This window comes from Nerophis lumbriciformis, linkage group LG01, assembly GCF_033978685.3.
Source record: "Nerophis lumbriciformis linkage group LG01, RoL_Nlum_v2.1, whole genome shotgun sequence".
Classification (NCBI taxonomy): Eukaryota; Metazoa; Chordata; class Actinopteri; order Syngnathiformes; family Syngnathidae; genus Nerophis; species Nerophis lumbriciformis.
The window spans coordinates 72,825,001-72,840,830 of record NC_084548.2 but is presented as its reverse complement, the minus strand read 5'-3'; the positions used below and the strand labels follow the sequence as shown (position 1 = coordinate 72,840,830).

The window sequence follows — 15,830 nt, the reverse complement described above, 5'->3', positions numbered from 1 at the left end:
AGAACATTGTATATACTAGTTTTGTCACATTAGAACATTGTATATACCGTACTAGTTTTGTCGCGTTAGAACATAGTATATACTAGTTTTGTCACATTAGAACATTGTATATACTAGTTTTGCCACGTTATAACATAGTATATACTAGTTTAGTCACTTTATATCATTGTATATACTAGTTTTGTCGCATTATAACATTGTATATACTAGTTTAGTCACGTTATAACATTGTATATACTAGTTTTGTCACATTAGAACATTGTATATACTAGTTTTGTCGCATTATAACATTGTATATACTAGTTTAGTCACGTTAGAACATTGTATATACTAGGTTAGTCACGTTATAACATTGTATATACTAGTTTTGTCACATTATAACATTGTATATACTAGTTTTGTCAAGTTAGAACATTGTATATACTAGTTTTGTCACATTACAACATTGTATATACTAGTTTTGCCACGTTATAACATAGTATATACTAGTTTAGTCACTTTATAACATTGTATATACTAGTTTTGTCGCATTATAACATTGTATATACTAGTTTAGTCACGTTAGAACATTGTATATACTAGGTTAGTCACGTTATAACATTGTATATACTAGTTTTGTCACATTAGAACATTGTATATACTAGTTTTGTCGCATTATAACATTGTATATACTAGTTTAGTCACGTTAGAACATTGTATATACTAGGTTAGTCACGTTATAACATTGTATATACTAGTTTTGTCACATTAGAACATTGTATATACTAGTTTTGTCGCGTTATAACATTGTATATACTAGTTTTGTCGCGTTATAACATTGTATATACTAGTTTTGTCACATTAGAACATTGTATATACTAGTTTTGTCAAGTTATAACATTGTATATACTAGTTTTGTCACGTTATAACATTGTATATACCAGTTTTGTCACATTAGAACATTGTATATACTAGTTTTGTCGTGTTAGATCATTGTATATACTAGTTTTGTCACATTAGAACATTGTATATACTAGTTTTGTCGCGTTAGAACATACAGTAGTATATACTAGTTTTGTCACGTTAGAACATTGTATATACTAGTTTTGTCGCGTTATAACATTGTATATACTAGTTTTGTCGCGTTAGAACATTGTATATACTAGTTTTGTCGCGTTATAACATTGTATATACTACTTTTGTCACATTAGAACATTGTATATACTAGTTTTGTTGCGTTAGAACATTATACGCACTAGTTTTGTCGCGTTAGAACATTGTATATAGTAGTTTTGTCGCGTTAGAACACTGTATATACTAGTTTTGTCGTGTTAGAACATTGTATATACTAGTTTTGTCACGTTATAACATTGTATAAACTAGTTTAGTCACGTTATAACATTGTATAAACTAGTTTAGTCACGTTATAACATTGTATAAACTAGTTTAGTCACGTTATAACATTGTATATACTAGTTTTGCCACATTAAAACATAGTATATACTAGTTTTGTCGCATTAGAACATTGTATATACTAGTTTTGTCACATTAGAACATTGTATATACTAGTATTGTCACGTTATAACATTGTATATACTAGTTTTGTCACATTAGAACATTGTATATACTAGTTTTGTCGCGTTAGAACATTGTATATACTACTTTTGTCACATTAGAACATTGTATATACTAGTTTTGTTGCGTTAGAACATTATACGCACTAGTTTTGTCGCGTTAGAACATTGTATATAGTAGTTTTGTCGCGTTAGAACACTGTATATACTAGTTTTGTCGTGTTAGAACATTGTATATACTAGTTTTGTCACGTTATAACATTGTATAAACTAGTTTAGTCACGTTATAACATTGTATAAACTAGTTTAGTCACGTTATAACATTGTATATACTAGTTTTGCCACATTAAAACATAGTATATACTAGTTTTGTCGCATTAGAACATTGTATATACTAGTTTTGTCACATTAGAACATTGTATATACTAGTATTGTCACTTTAGAACATTGTATATACTAGTTTTGTCACGTTAGAACATTGTATATACTAGTTTTGTCACATTAGAACATTGTATATACTAGTTTTGTCACATTATAACATTGTATATACTAGTTTTGTCACATTATAACATTGTATATACTAGTTTTGTCACGTTAGAACATTGTATATACTAGTTTTGTCACATTAGAACATTGTATATACTAGTTTAGTCACGTTAGAACATTGTATATACTAGTTTTGTCACGTTATAACATTGTATATACTAGTTTTGTCACATTAGAACATTGTATATACTAGTTTAGTCACGTTAGAACATTGTATATACTAGTTTTGTCACGTTAGAACATTGTATATACTAGTTTTGTCACGTTAGAACATTGTATATACTAGTTTTGTCACGTTAGAACATTGTATATACTAGTTTTGTCACATTAGAACATTGTATATACTAGTTTAGTCACGTTAGAACATTGTATATACTAGTTTTGTCACGTTATAACATTGTATATACTAGTTTTGTCACATTAGAACATTGTATATACTAGTTTTATCACGTTAGATCATTGTATATACTAGTTTAGTCACGTTAGAACATTGTATATACTAGTTTTGTCACGTTATAACATTGTATATACTAGTTTTGTCACATTAGAACATTGTATATACTAGTTTAGTCACGTTAGAACATTGTATATACTAGTTTTGTCACGTTAGAACATTGTATATACTAGTTTTGTCACGTTAGAACATTGTATATACTAGTTTTGTCACGTTAGAACATTGTATATACTAGTTTTGTCACATTAGAACATTGTATATACTAGTTTAGTCACGTTAGAACATTGTATATACTAGTTTTGTCACGTTATAACATTGTATATACTAGTTTTGTCACATTAGAACATTGTATATACTAGTTTAGTCACGTTAGAACATTGTATATACTAGTTTTGTCACGTTAGAACATTGTATATACTAGTTTTGTCACGTTAGAACATTGTATATACTAGTTTTGTCACGTTAGAACATTGTATATACTAGTTTTGTCAAGTTATAACATTGTATATACTAGTTTTGTCACATTAGAACATTGTATATACTAGTTTTGTCACGTTATAACATTGTATAAACTAGTTTAGTCACGTTATAACATTGTATATACTAGTTTTGCCACATTAAAACATAGTATATACTAGTTTTGTCGCATTAGAACATTGTATATACTAGTTTTGTCACATTAGAACATTGTATATACTAGTATTGTCACGTTAGAACATTGTATATACTAGTTTTGTCACATTAGAACATTGTATATACTAGTTTTGTCACATTAGAACATTGTATATACCGTACTAGTTTTGTCGCGTTAGAACATAGTATATACTAGTTTTGTCACATTAGAACATTGTATATACTAGTTTTGCCACGTTATAACATAGTATATACTAGTTTAGTCACTTTATATCATTGTATATACTAGTTTTGTCGCATTATAACATTGTATATACTAGTTTTGTCACGTTAGAACATTGTATATACTAGTTTTGTCACATTAGAACATTGTATATACTAGTTTTGTCACATTAGAACATTGTATATACCGTACTAGTTTTGTCGCGTTAGAACATAGTATATACTAGTTTTGTCACATTAGAACATTGTATATACTAGTTTTGCCACGTTATAACATAGTATATACTAGTTTAGTCACTTTATATCATTGTATATACTAGTTTTGTCGCATTATAACATTGTATATACTAGTTTAGTCACGTTAGAACATTGTATATACTAGGTTAGTCACGTTATAACATTGTATATACTAGTTTTGTCACATTAGAACATTGTATATACTAGTTTTGTCGCATTATAACATTGTATATACTAGTTTAGTCACGTTAGAACATTGTATATACTAGGTTAGTCACGTTATAACATTGTATATACTAGTTTTGTCACATTATAACATTGTATATACTAGTTTTGTCAAGTTAGAACATTGTATATACTAGTTTTGTCACATTACAACATTGTATATACTAGTTTTGCCACGTTATAACATAGTATATACTAGTTTAGTCACTTTATAACATTGTATATACTAGTTTTGTCGCATTATAACATTGTATATACTAGTTTAGTCACGTTAGAACATTGTATATACTAGGTTAGTCACGTTATAACATTGTATATACTAGTTTTGTCACATTAGAACATTGTATATACTAGTTTTGTCGCATTATAACATTGTATATACTAGTTTAGTCACGTTAGAACATTGTATATACTAGGTTAGTCACGTTATAACATTGTATATACTAGTTTTGTCACATTAGAACATTGTATATACTAGTTTTGTCGCGTTATAACATTGTATATACTAGTTTTGTCGCGTTATAACATTGTATATACTAGTTTTGTCACATTAGAACATTGTATATACTAGTTTTGTCAAGTTATAACATTGTATATACTAGTTTTGTCACGTTATAACATTGTATATACCAGTTTTGTCACATTAGAACATTGTATATACTAGTTTTGTCGTGTTAGATCATTGTATATACTAGTTTTGTCACATTAGAACATTGTATATACTAGTTTTGTCGCGTTAGAACATACAGTAGTATATACTAGTTTTGTCACGTTAGAACATTGTATATACTAGTTTTGTCGCGTTATAACATTGTATATACTAGTTTTGTCGCGTTAGAACATTGTATATACTAGTTTTGTCGCGTTATAACATTGTATATACTACTTTTGTCACATTAGAACATTGTATATACTAGTTTTGTTGCGTTAGAACATTATACGCACTAGTTTTGTCGCGTTAGAACATTGTATATAGTAGTTTTGTCGCGTTAGAACACTGTATATACTAGTTTTGTCGTGTTAGAACATTGTATATACTAGTTTTGTCACGTTATAACATTGTATAAACTAGTTTAGTCACGTTATAACATTGTATAAACTAGTTTAGTCACGTTATAACATTGTATAAACTAGTTTAGTCACGTTATAACATTGTATATACTAGTTTTGCCACATTAAAACATAGTATATACTAGTTTTGTCGCATTAGAACATTGTATATACTAGTTTTGTCACATTAGAACATTGTATATACTAGTATTGTCACGTTATAACATTGTATATACTAGTTTTGCCACATTAAAACATAGTATATACTAGTTTTGTCGCGTTAGAACATAGTATATACTAGTTTTGTCGCATTAGAACATTGTATATACTAGTTTAGTCACGTTAGAACATTGTATATACTAGTTTTGTCGCGTTATAACATTGTATATACTAGTTTTGTCGCGTTATAACATTGTATATACTAGTTTTGTCGCATTAGAACATTGTATATACTAGTTTTGTCATGTTATAACATTGTATATACAAGTTTTGTCGCGTTATAACATTTTATATACTAGTTTTGTCGCGTTAGAACATTGTATATACTAGTTTTGTCGCATTAGAACATTGTATATACTAGTTTTGTCATGTTATAACATTGTATATACAAGTTTTGTCGCGTTATAACATTTTATATACTAGTTTTGTCACATTAGAACATTGTATATACTAGTTTTGTCGCGTTATAACATTGTATATACTAGTTTTGTCGCGTTATAACATTGTATATACTAGTTTTGTCGCATTAGAACATTGTATATACTAGTTTTGTCATGTTATAACATTGTATATACAAGTTTTGTCGCGTTATAACATTTTATATACTAGTTTTGTCGCGTTAGAACATTGTATATACTAGTTTTGTCGCATTAGAACATTGTATATACTAGTTTTGTCATGTTATAACATTGTATATACAAGTTTTGTCGCGTTATAACATTTTATATACTAGTTTTGTCACATTAGAACATTGTATATACTAGTTTTGCCATGTTAGAACACTGTACATACTAGTTTTGTCGCATTATAACATTGTATATACTAGTTTTGTCACGTTACAACATTGTATATACTAGTTTTGTCACGTTACAACATTGTATATACTAGTTTTGTCGCGTTATAACATTGTATATACTAGTTTAGTCACGTTATAACATTGTATATACTAGTTTTGTCACATTAGAACATTGTATATACCGTACTAGTGTTGTCGAGTTATAACATTTTATATACTAGTTTTGTCACATTAGAACATTGTATATACTAGTTTTGCCACGTTAGAACATTGTATATACTAGTTTTGTCACATTAGAACATTGTATATACTAGTTTTGTCACGTTATAACATTGTATATACTAGTTTTGTCACATTAGAACATTGTATATACTAGTTTAGTCACGTTAGAACATTGTATATACTAGTTTAGTCACGTTATAACAATGTATATACTAGTTTTGTCACGTTATAACATTGTATATACTAGTTTTGTCACATTAGAACATTGTGTATACTAGTTTTGTCACATTATAACATTGTATATACTAGTTTAGTCACGTTAGAACATTGTATATACTAGTTTAGTCACGTTAGAACTTTGTATATACTAGTTTTGTCGCGTTTTAACATTGTATATACTAGTTTTGTCGCGTTAGAACATTATACGCACTAGTTTAGTCGCGTTAGAACATTGTATATACTAGTTTTGTCACGTTAGAACATTGTATATACTAGTTTTGTCACGTTAGAACATTGTATATACTAGTTTTGTCACATTAGAACATTGTATATACTAGTTTTGTCGCGTTAGAACATAGTATATACTAGTTTTGTCACATTAGAACATTGTATATACTAGTTTAGTCACGTTATAACATTGTATATACTAGTTTTGTCACGTTAGAACATTGTATATACTAGTTTTGTCACGTTAGAACATTGTGTATACTAGTTTTGTCACATTAGAACATTGTATATACTAGTTTTGTCACATTAGAACATTGTATATACTAGTTTTGTCAAGTTATAACATTGTATATACTAGTTTTGTCACATTAGAACATTGTATATACTAGTTTTGCCGAGTTATAACATTTTATATACTAGTTTTGTCACATTAGAACATTGTATATACTAGTTTTGTCGCGTTAGAACATAGTATATACTAGTTTTGTCACATTAGAACATTGTATATACTAGTTTAGTCGCGTTAGAACATAGTATATAGTAGTTTTGTACCTGGGGGTGGCAAAGAGTGCAGCAGTTTTCATGTCATGTCTCCTTCCTTCGCTCCAGCAAGAAAACAAACATGTCCAGTTAGCGTCTCATGCTAAGCAGCGAGCCGCGGCCACGCCGACACTTCCCGGCCTCCCCGGTGGCGCCTTCAGGCGTACATTCCTCCCGGCGGGGGTGCACCGAACAGGCGTGAGTCTGCAGCAATAAATTGTTCAATTTAACGTCGCTTTTTTTTGTTTGTAAAATCGAGTCAGGAAGAGGATCTGGCGTCCTTCCGCTCGTGGCTCTTCTTCGTGGTCTTTTGTCCTGGCCAGACGAGCGCGCTGCTGCCCCCCTGCGCACGGAAGTGGTTTAACACTCACTAAATAAATATTTTCTTCTTAAATATATGTTTTCTTTCCCTTTTGACATCAAAAATCATGTGCTGCGTGCAATTGCGTATCTTTTAAAATGTAATCATCATTTTATCATGTAACTGCAGCACGGTGTGACAGGGGTTAGTGCGTGTGCTTCACAATACGAAGGTCCTGGGTTCGATCCTGCGCTCTGTGTGGAGTTTGCATGTTTTCCCCGTGACTGCGTGGGTTCCTTCCTCCCGCCTCCAAAGACATGCACCTGGGGATAGGCCCCGCCCACCTCCAAGGACATGCACCTGGGGATAGGCTCCTCCCACCTCCAAAGACATGCATATGGAGATAGGCCCCTCCCACCTCCAAAGACATGCACCTGGGGATAGGCCCCGCCCACCTCCAAAGACATGCACCTGGGGATAGGCCCCGCCCACCTCTAAAGACATGCACCTGGGGATAGGCCCCGCCCACCTCCAAAGACATGCACCTGGGGATAGGCCCCGCCCACCTCCAAAGACATGCACCTGGGGATAGGCTCCTCCCACCTCCAAAGACATGCATATGGAGATAGGCCCCTCCCACCTCCAAAGACATGCACCTGGGGATAGGCCCCGCCCACCTCCAAAGACATGCACCTGGGGATAGGCCCCGCCCACCTCTAAAGACATGCACCTGGGGATAGGTCCCGCCCACCTCCAAAGACATGCACCTGGGATAGGCCCTTCCCACCTCTAAAGACATGCACCTGGGGGTAGGCCCCGCCCACCTCTAAAGACATGCACCTGGGGATAGGTCCCGCCCACCTCCAAAGACATGCACCTGGGATAGGCCCTTCCCACCTCTAAAGACATGCACCTGGGGATAGGCCCCTCCCACCTCCAAAGACATGCACCTGGGGATAGGCCCCGCCCACCTCCAAAGTCATGCACCTGGGGATAGGCCCCGCCCACCTCTAAAGACATGCACCTGGGGATAGGCCCCGCCCACCTCCAAAGACATGCACCTGGGGATAGGCCCCGCCCACCTCCAAAGACATGCACCTGGGGATAGGCTCCTCCCACCTCCAAAGACATGCATATGGAGATAGGCCCCTCCCACCTCCAAAGACATGCACCTGGGGATAGGCCCCGCCCACCTCCAAAGACATGCACCTGGGGATAGGCCCCGCCCACCTCTAAAGACATGCACCTGGGGATAGGTCCCGCCCACCTCCAAAGACATGCACCTGGGATAGGCCCTTCCCACCTCTAAAGACATGCACCTGGGGGTAGGCCCCGCCCACCTCTAAAGACATGCACCTGGGGATAGGTCCCGCCCACCTCCAAAGACATGCACCTGGGATAGGCCCTTCCCACCTCTAAAGACATGCACCTGGGGATAGGCCCCTCCCACCTCCAAAGACATGCACCTGGGGATAGGCCCCGCCCACCTCCAAAGACATGCACCTGGGGATAGGCCCCGCCCACCTCCAAAGACATGCACCTGGGGATAGGCTCCTCCCACCTCCAAAGACATGCATATGGAGATAGGCCCCTCCCACCTCCAAAGACATGCACCTGGGGATAGGCCCCGCCCACCTCCAAAGACATGCACCTGGGGATAGGCCCCGCCCACCTCTAAAGACATGCACCTGGGGATAGGTCCCGCCCACCTCCAAAGACATGCACCTGGGATAGGCCCTTCCCACCTCTAAAGACATGCACCTGGGGGTAGGCCCCGCCCACCTCCAAAGACATGCACCTGGGGATAGGCCCCGCCCACCTCTAAAGACATGCACCTGGGGATAGGTCCCGCCCACCTCCAAAGACATGCACCTGGGATAGGCCCTTCCCACCTCTAAAGACATGCACCTGGGGATAGGTCCCGCCCACCTCCAAAGACATGCACCTGGGATAGGCCCTTCCCACCTCTAAAGACATGCACCTGGGGGTAGGCCCCGCCCACCTCTAAAGACATGCACCTGGGGATAGGTCCCGCCCACCTCCAAAGACATGCACCTGGGATAGGCCCTTCCCACCTCTAAAGACATGCACCTGGGGATAGGCCCCTCCCACCTCCAAAGACATGCACCTGGGGATAGGCCCCGCCCACCTCCAAAGACATGCACCTGGGGATAGGCCCCGCCCACCTCCAAAGACATGCACCTGGGGATAGGCTCCTCCCACCTCCAAAGACATGCATATGGAGATAGGCCCCTCCCACCTCCAAAGACATGCACCTGGGGATAGGCCCCGCCCACCTCCAAAGACATGCACCTGGGGATAGGCCCCGCCCACCTCTAAAGACATGCACCTGGGGATAGGTCCCGCCCACCTCCAAAGACATGCACCTGGGATAGGCCCTTCCCACCTCTAAAGACATGCACCTGGGGGTAGGCCCCGCCCACCTCTAAAGACATGCACCTGGGGATAGGTCCCGCCCACCTCCAAAGACATGCACCTGGGATAGGCCCTTCCCACCTCTAAAGACATGCACCTGGGGATAGGCCCCTCCCACCTCCAAAGACATGCACCTGGGGATAGGCCCCGCCCACCTCCAAAGACATGCACCTGGGGATAGGCTCCTCCCACCTCCAAAGACATGCATATGGAGATAGGCCCCTCCCACCTCCAAAGACATGAACCTGGGGATAGGCCCCGCCCACCTCCAAAGACATGCACCTGGGGATAGGCACCTCCCCCTCCAAGGTTTCTCATTGTATCACATTGGGTTGAGTTTTTTCTTGTCCTGAAGAATCTTCTGGAAAATACTATGGTCAAAGATCCCCTATGTGACAGGAGCACTCTGTTGTTTTGAGGACCTGCTGCAGAAAATGGTAGTCAAAGATCCTCTACGTGAGAGGAGCACTCTGCTGTTTTTGAAGACATGCTGCAAAAATGTCAACATCACGCTGCTGTTTTGAAGAATCTTCTGGAAAATATTAGTCAAAGATCCTCTATGTGACAGGATCACGCTGCTAGAATCTTCTGGAAAATATTAGTCAAAGATCCTCTATGTGACAGGATCACGCTGCTGTTTTGAAGAATCTTCTGGAAAATATTAGTCAAAGATCCTCTATGTGATAGGATTGCGCTGCTGTTTTGAAGAATCTTCTGGAAAATATTAGTCAAAGATCCTCTATGTGACAGGATCACGCTGCTGTTTTGAAGAATCTTCTGGAAAATACTAGTCAAAGATCCTCTATGTGACAGGATCACGCTGCTGTTTTGAAGAATCTTCTGGAAAATATTAGTCAAAGATCCTCTATGTGACAGGATCCCGCTGCTGTTTTGAAGAATCTTCTGGAAAATATTAGTCAAAGATCCTCTATGTGACAGGATCACGCTGCTGTTTTGAAGAATCTTCTGGAAAATACTAGTCAAAGATCCTCTATGTGACAGGATCACGCTGCTGTTTTGAAGAATCTTCTGGAAAATATTAGTCAAAGATCCTCTATGTGACAGGATCCCGCTGCTGTTTTGAAGAATCTTCTGGAAAATATTAGTCAAAGATCCTCTATGTGACAGGATCACGCTGCTGTTTTGAAGAATCTTCTGGAAAATATTAGTCAAAGATCCTCTATGTGACAGGATCACGCTGCTGTTTTGAAGAATCTTCTGGAAAATATTAGTCAAAGATCCTCTATGTGACAGGATCACGCTGCTGTTTTGAAGAATCTTCTGGAAAATACTAGTCAAAGATCCTTTATGTGACAGGATCACGCTGCTGTTTTGAAGAATCTTCTGGAAAATACTAGTCAAAGATCCTCTATGTGACAGGATCACGCTGCTGTTTTGAAGAATCTTCTGGAAAATATTAGTCAAAGATCCTCTATGTGACAGGATCACGCTGCTGTTTTGAAGAATCTTCTGGAAAATATTAGTCAAAGATCCTCTATGTGACAGGATCGCGCTGCTGTTTTGAAGAATCTTCTGGAAAATGTTAGTCAAAGATCCTCTATGTGACAGGATCGCGCTGCTGTTTTGAAGAATCTTCTGGAAAATATTAGTCAAAGATCCTCTATGTGACAGGATCACGCTGCTGTTTTGAGGAATCTTCTGGAAAATATTAGTCAAAGATCCTCTATGTGACAGGATCAGGCTGCTGTTTTGAAGAATCTTCTGGAAAATATTAGTCAAAGATCCTCTATGTGACAGGATCACACTGCTGTTTTGAAGAATGTTCTGGAAAATATTAGTCAAAGATCCTCTATGTGACAGGATCACGCTGCTGTTTTGAAGAATCTTCTGGAAAATATTAGTCAAAGATCCTCTATGTGACAGGATCGCGCTGCTGTTTTGAAGAATCTTCTGGAACATATTAGTCAAAGATCCTCTATGTGACAGGATCCCGCTGCTGTTTTGAAGAATCTTCTGGAAAATATTAGTCAAAGATCCTCTATGTGACAGGATCACACTGCTGTTTTGAAGAATGTTCTGGAAAATATTAGTCAAAGATCCTCTATGTGACAGGATCACGCTGCTGTTTTGAAGAATCTTCTGGAAAATATTAGTCAAAGATCCTCTATGTGACAGGATCACGCTGCTGTTTTGAAGAATCTTCTGGAAAATATTAGTCAAAGATCCTCTATGTGACAGGATCACGCTGCTGTTTTGAAGAATCTTCTGGAAAATATTAGTCAAAGATCCTCTATGTGACAGGATCACGCTGCTGTTTTGAGGAATCTTCTGGAAAATATTAGTCAAAGATCCTCTATGTGACAGGATCAGGCTGCTGTTTTGAAGAATCTTCTGGAAAATATTAGTCAAAGATCCTCTATGTGACAGGATCACACTGCTGTTTTGAAGAATGTTCTGGAAAATATTAGTCAAAGATCCTCTATGTGACAGGATCGCGCTGCTGTTTTGAAGAATCTTCTGGAAAATATTAGTCAAAGATCCTCTATGTGACAGGATCGCGCTGCTGTTTTGAAGAATCTTCTGGAACATATTAGTCAAAGATCCTCTATGTGACAGGATCCCGCTGCTGTTTTGAAGAATCTTCTGGAAAATATTAGTCAAAGATCCTCTATGTGACAGGATCACACTGCTGTTTTGAAGAATGTTCTGGAAAACATTAGTCAAAGATCCTCTATGTGACAGGATCACGCTGCTGTTTTGAAGAATCTTCTGGAAAATATTAGTCAAAGATCCTCTATGTGACAGGATCACGCTGCTGTTTTGAAGAATCTTCTGGAAAATATTAGTCAAAGATCCTCTATGTGACAGGATCACGCTGCTGTTTTGAAGAATCTTCTGGAAAATATTAGTCAAAGATCCTCTATGTGACAGGATCACGCTGCTGTTTTGAAGAATCTTCTGGAAAATATTAGTCAAAGATCCTCTATGTGACAGGATCGCGCTGCTGTTTTGAAGAATCTTCTGGAACATATTAGTCAAAGATCCTCTATGTGACAGGATCGCGCTGCTGTTTTGAAGAATGTTCTGGAAAATATTAGTCAAAGATCCTCTATGTGACAGGATCACGCTGCTGTTTTGAAGAATCTTCTGGAAAATATTAGTCAAAGATCCTCTATGTGACAGGATCGCGCTGCTGTTTTGAAGAATCTTCTGGAACATATTAGTCAAAGATCCTCTATGTGACAGGATCCCGCTGCTGTTTTGAAGAATCTTCTGGAAAATATTAGTCAAAGATCCTCTATGTGACAGGATCACACTGCTGTTTTGAAGAATGTTCTGGAAAATATTAGTCAAAGATCCTCTATGTGACAGGATCACGCTGCTGTTTTGAAGAATCTTCTGGAAAATATTAGTCAAAGATCCTCTATGTGACAGGATCACGCTGCTGTTTTGAAGAATCTTCTGGAAAATATTAGTCAAAGATCCTCTATGTGACAGGATCGCGCTGCTGTTTTGAAGAATCTTCTGGAAAATATTAGTCAAAGATCCTCTATGTGACAGGATCGCGCTGCTGTTTTGAAGAATCTTCTGGAAAATGTTAGTCAAAGATCCTCTATGTGACAGGATCGCGCTGCTGTTTTGAAGAATCTTCTGGAAAATATTAGTCAAAGATCCTCTATGTGACAGGATCACGCTGCTGTTTTGAGGAATCTTCTGGAAAATATTAGTCAAAGATCCTCTATGTGACAGGATCAGGCTGCTGTTTTGAAGAATCTTCTGGAAAATATTAGTCAAAGATCCTCTATGTGACAGGATCACGCTGCTGTTTTGAAGAATCTTCTGGAAAATATTAGTCAAAGATCCTCTATGTGACAGGATCGCGCTGCTGTTTTGAAGAATCTTCTGGAACATATTAGTCAAAGATCCTCTATGTGACAGGATCGCGCTGCTGTTTTGAAGAATGTTCTGGAAAATATTAGTCAAAGATCCTCTATGTGACAGGATCACGCTGCTGTTTTGAAGAATCTTCTGGAAAATATTAGTCAAAGATCCTCTATGTGACAGGATCGCGCTGCTGTTTTGAAGAATCTTCTGGAACATATTAGTCAAAGATCCTCTATGTGACAGGATCCCGCTGCTGTTTTGAAGAATCTTCTGGAAAATATTAGTCAAAGATCCTCTATGTGACAGGATCACACTGCTGTTTTGAAGAATGTTCTGGAAAATATTAGTCAAAGATCCTCTATGTGACAGGATCACGCTGCTGTTTTGAAGAATCTTCTGGAAAATATTAGTCAAAGATCCTCTATGTGACAGGATCACGCTGCTGTTTTGAAGAATCTTCTGGAAAATATTAGTCAAAGATCCTCTATGTGACAGGATCGCGCTGCTGTTTTGAAGAATCTTCTGGAAAATATTAGTCAAAGATCCTCTATGTGACAGGATCGCGCTGCTGTTTTGAAGAATCTTCTGGAAAATGTTAGTCAAAGATCCTCTATGTGACAGGATCGCGCTGCTGTTTTGAAGAATCTTCTGGAAAATATTAGTCAAAGATCCTCTATGTGACAGGATCACGCTGCTGTTTTGAGGAATCTTCTGGAAAATATTAGTCAAAGATCCTCTATGTGACAGGATCAGGCTGCTGTTTTGAAGAATCTTCTGGAAAATATTAGTCAAAGATCCTCTATGTGACAGGATCACACTGCTGTTTTGAAGAATGTTCTGGAAAATATTAGTCAAAGATCCTCTATGTGACAGGATCACGCTGCTGTTTTGAAGAATCTTCTGGAAAATATTAGTCAAAGATCCTCTATGTGACAGGATCACGCTGCTGTTTTGAAGAATCTTCTGGAAAATATTAGTCAAAGATCCTCTATGTGACAGGATCGCGCTGCTGTTTTGAAGAATCTTCTGGAAAATATTAGTCAAAGATCCTCTGTGTGACAGGATCGCGCTGCTGTTTTGAAGAATCTTCTGGAAAATATTAGTCAAAGATCCTCTATGTGACAGGATCGCGCTGCTGTTTTGAAGAATCTTCTGGAAAATGTTAGTCAAAGATCCTCTATGTGACAGGATCGCGCTGCTGTTTTGAAGAATCTTCTGGAAAATATTAGTCAAAGATCCTCTATGTGACAGGATCACGCTGCTGTTTTGAGGAATCTTCTGGAAAATATTAGTCAAAGATCCTCTATGTGACAGGATCAGGCTGCTGTTTTGAAGAATCTTCTGGAAAATATTAGTCAAAGATCCTCTATGTGACAGGATCGCGCTGCTGTTTTGAAGAATCTTCTGGAAAATATTAGTCAAAGATCCTCTATGTGACAGGATCCCGCTGCTGTTTTGAAGAATCTTCTGGAAAATATTAGTCAAAGATCCTCTATGTGACAGGATCACGCTGCTGTTTTGAAGAATCTTCTGGAAAATATTAGTCAAAGATCCTCTATGTGACAGGATCACGCTGCTGTTTTGAAGAATCTTCTGGAAAATATTAGTCAAAGATCCTCTATGTGACAGGATCGCGCTGCTGTTTTGAAGAATCTTCTGGAAAATATTAGTCAAAGATCCTCTATGTGACAGGATCCCGCTGCTGTTTTGAAGAATCTTCTGGAAAATATTAGTCAAAGATCCTCTATGTGACAGGATCACGCTGCTGTTTTGAAGAATCTTCTGGAAAATATTAGTCAAAGATCCTCTATGTGACAGGATCACGCTGCTGTTTTGAAGAATCTTCTGGAAAATATTAGTCAAAGATCCTCTATGTGACAGGATCAGGCTGCTGTTTTGAAGAATCTTCTGGAAAATATTAGTCAAAGATCCTCTATGTGACTGGATCACGCTGCCGTTTTGAAGAATCTTCTGGAAAATATTAGTCAAAGATCCTCTATGTGACAGGATCACGCTGCAGTTTTGAAGAATCTTCTGGAAAATATTAGTCAAAGATCCTCTATGTGACAGGATCACGCTGCCGTTTTGAAGAATCTTCTGGAA

At 37.8% G+C, this 15,830-nt stretch overlaps 1 protein-coding gene across 1 annotated transcript in view; it reads right to left on the bottom strand.

Annotated features, from left to right (window-relative positions):
* tfcp2 (transcription factor CP2) overlaps positions 1–7,444 on the bottom strand; it is a 55,103-nt gene extending 47,659 nt beyond the window's left edge. The window contains exon 1 of the mRNA XM_061925576.2: positions 7,157–7,444. The gene's annotated coding sequence lies outside the window, so the exon portion shown is untranslated. The remainder of the gene's footprint in view (positions 1–7,156) is intronic.
* Between the last annotated feature and the right edge of the window lie 8,386 nt (positions 7,445–15,830).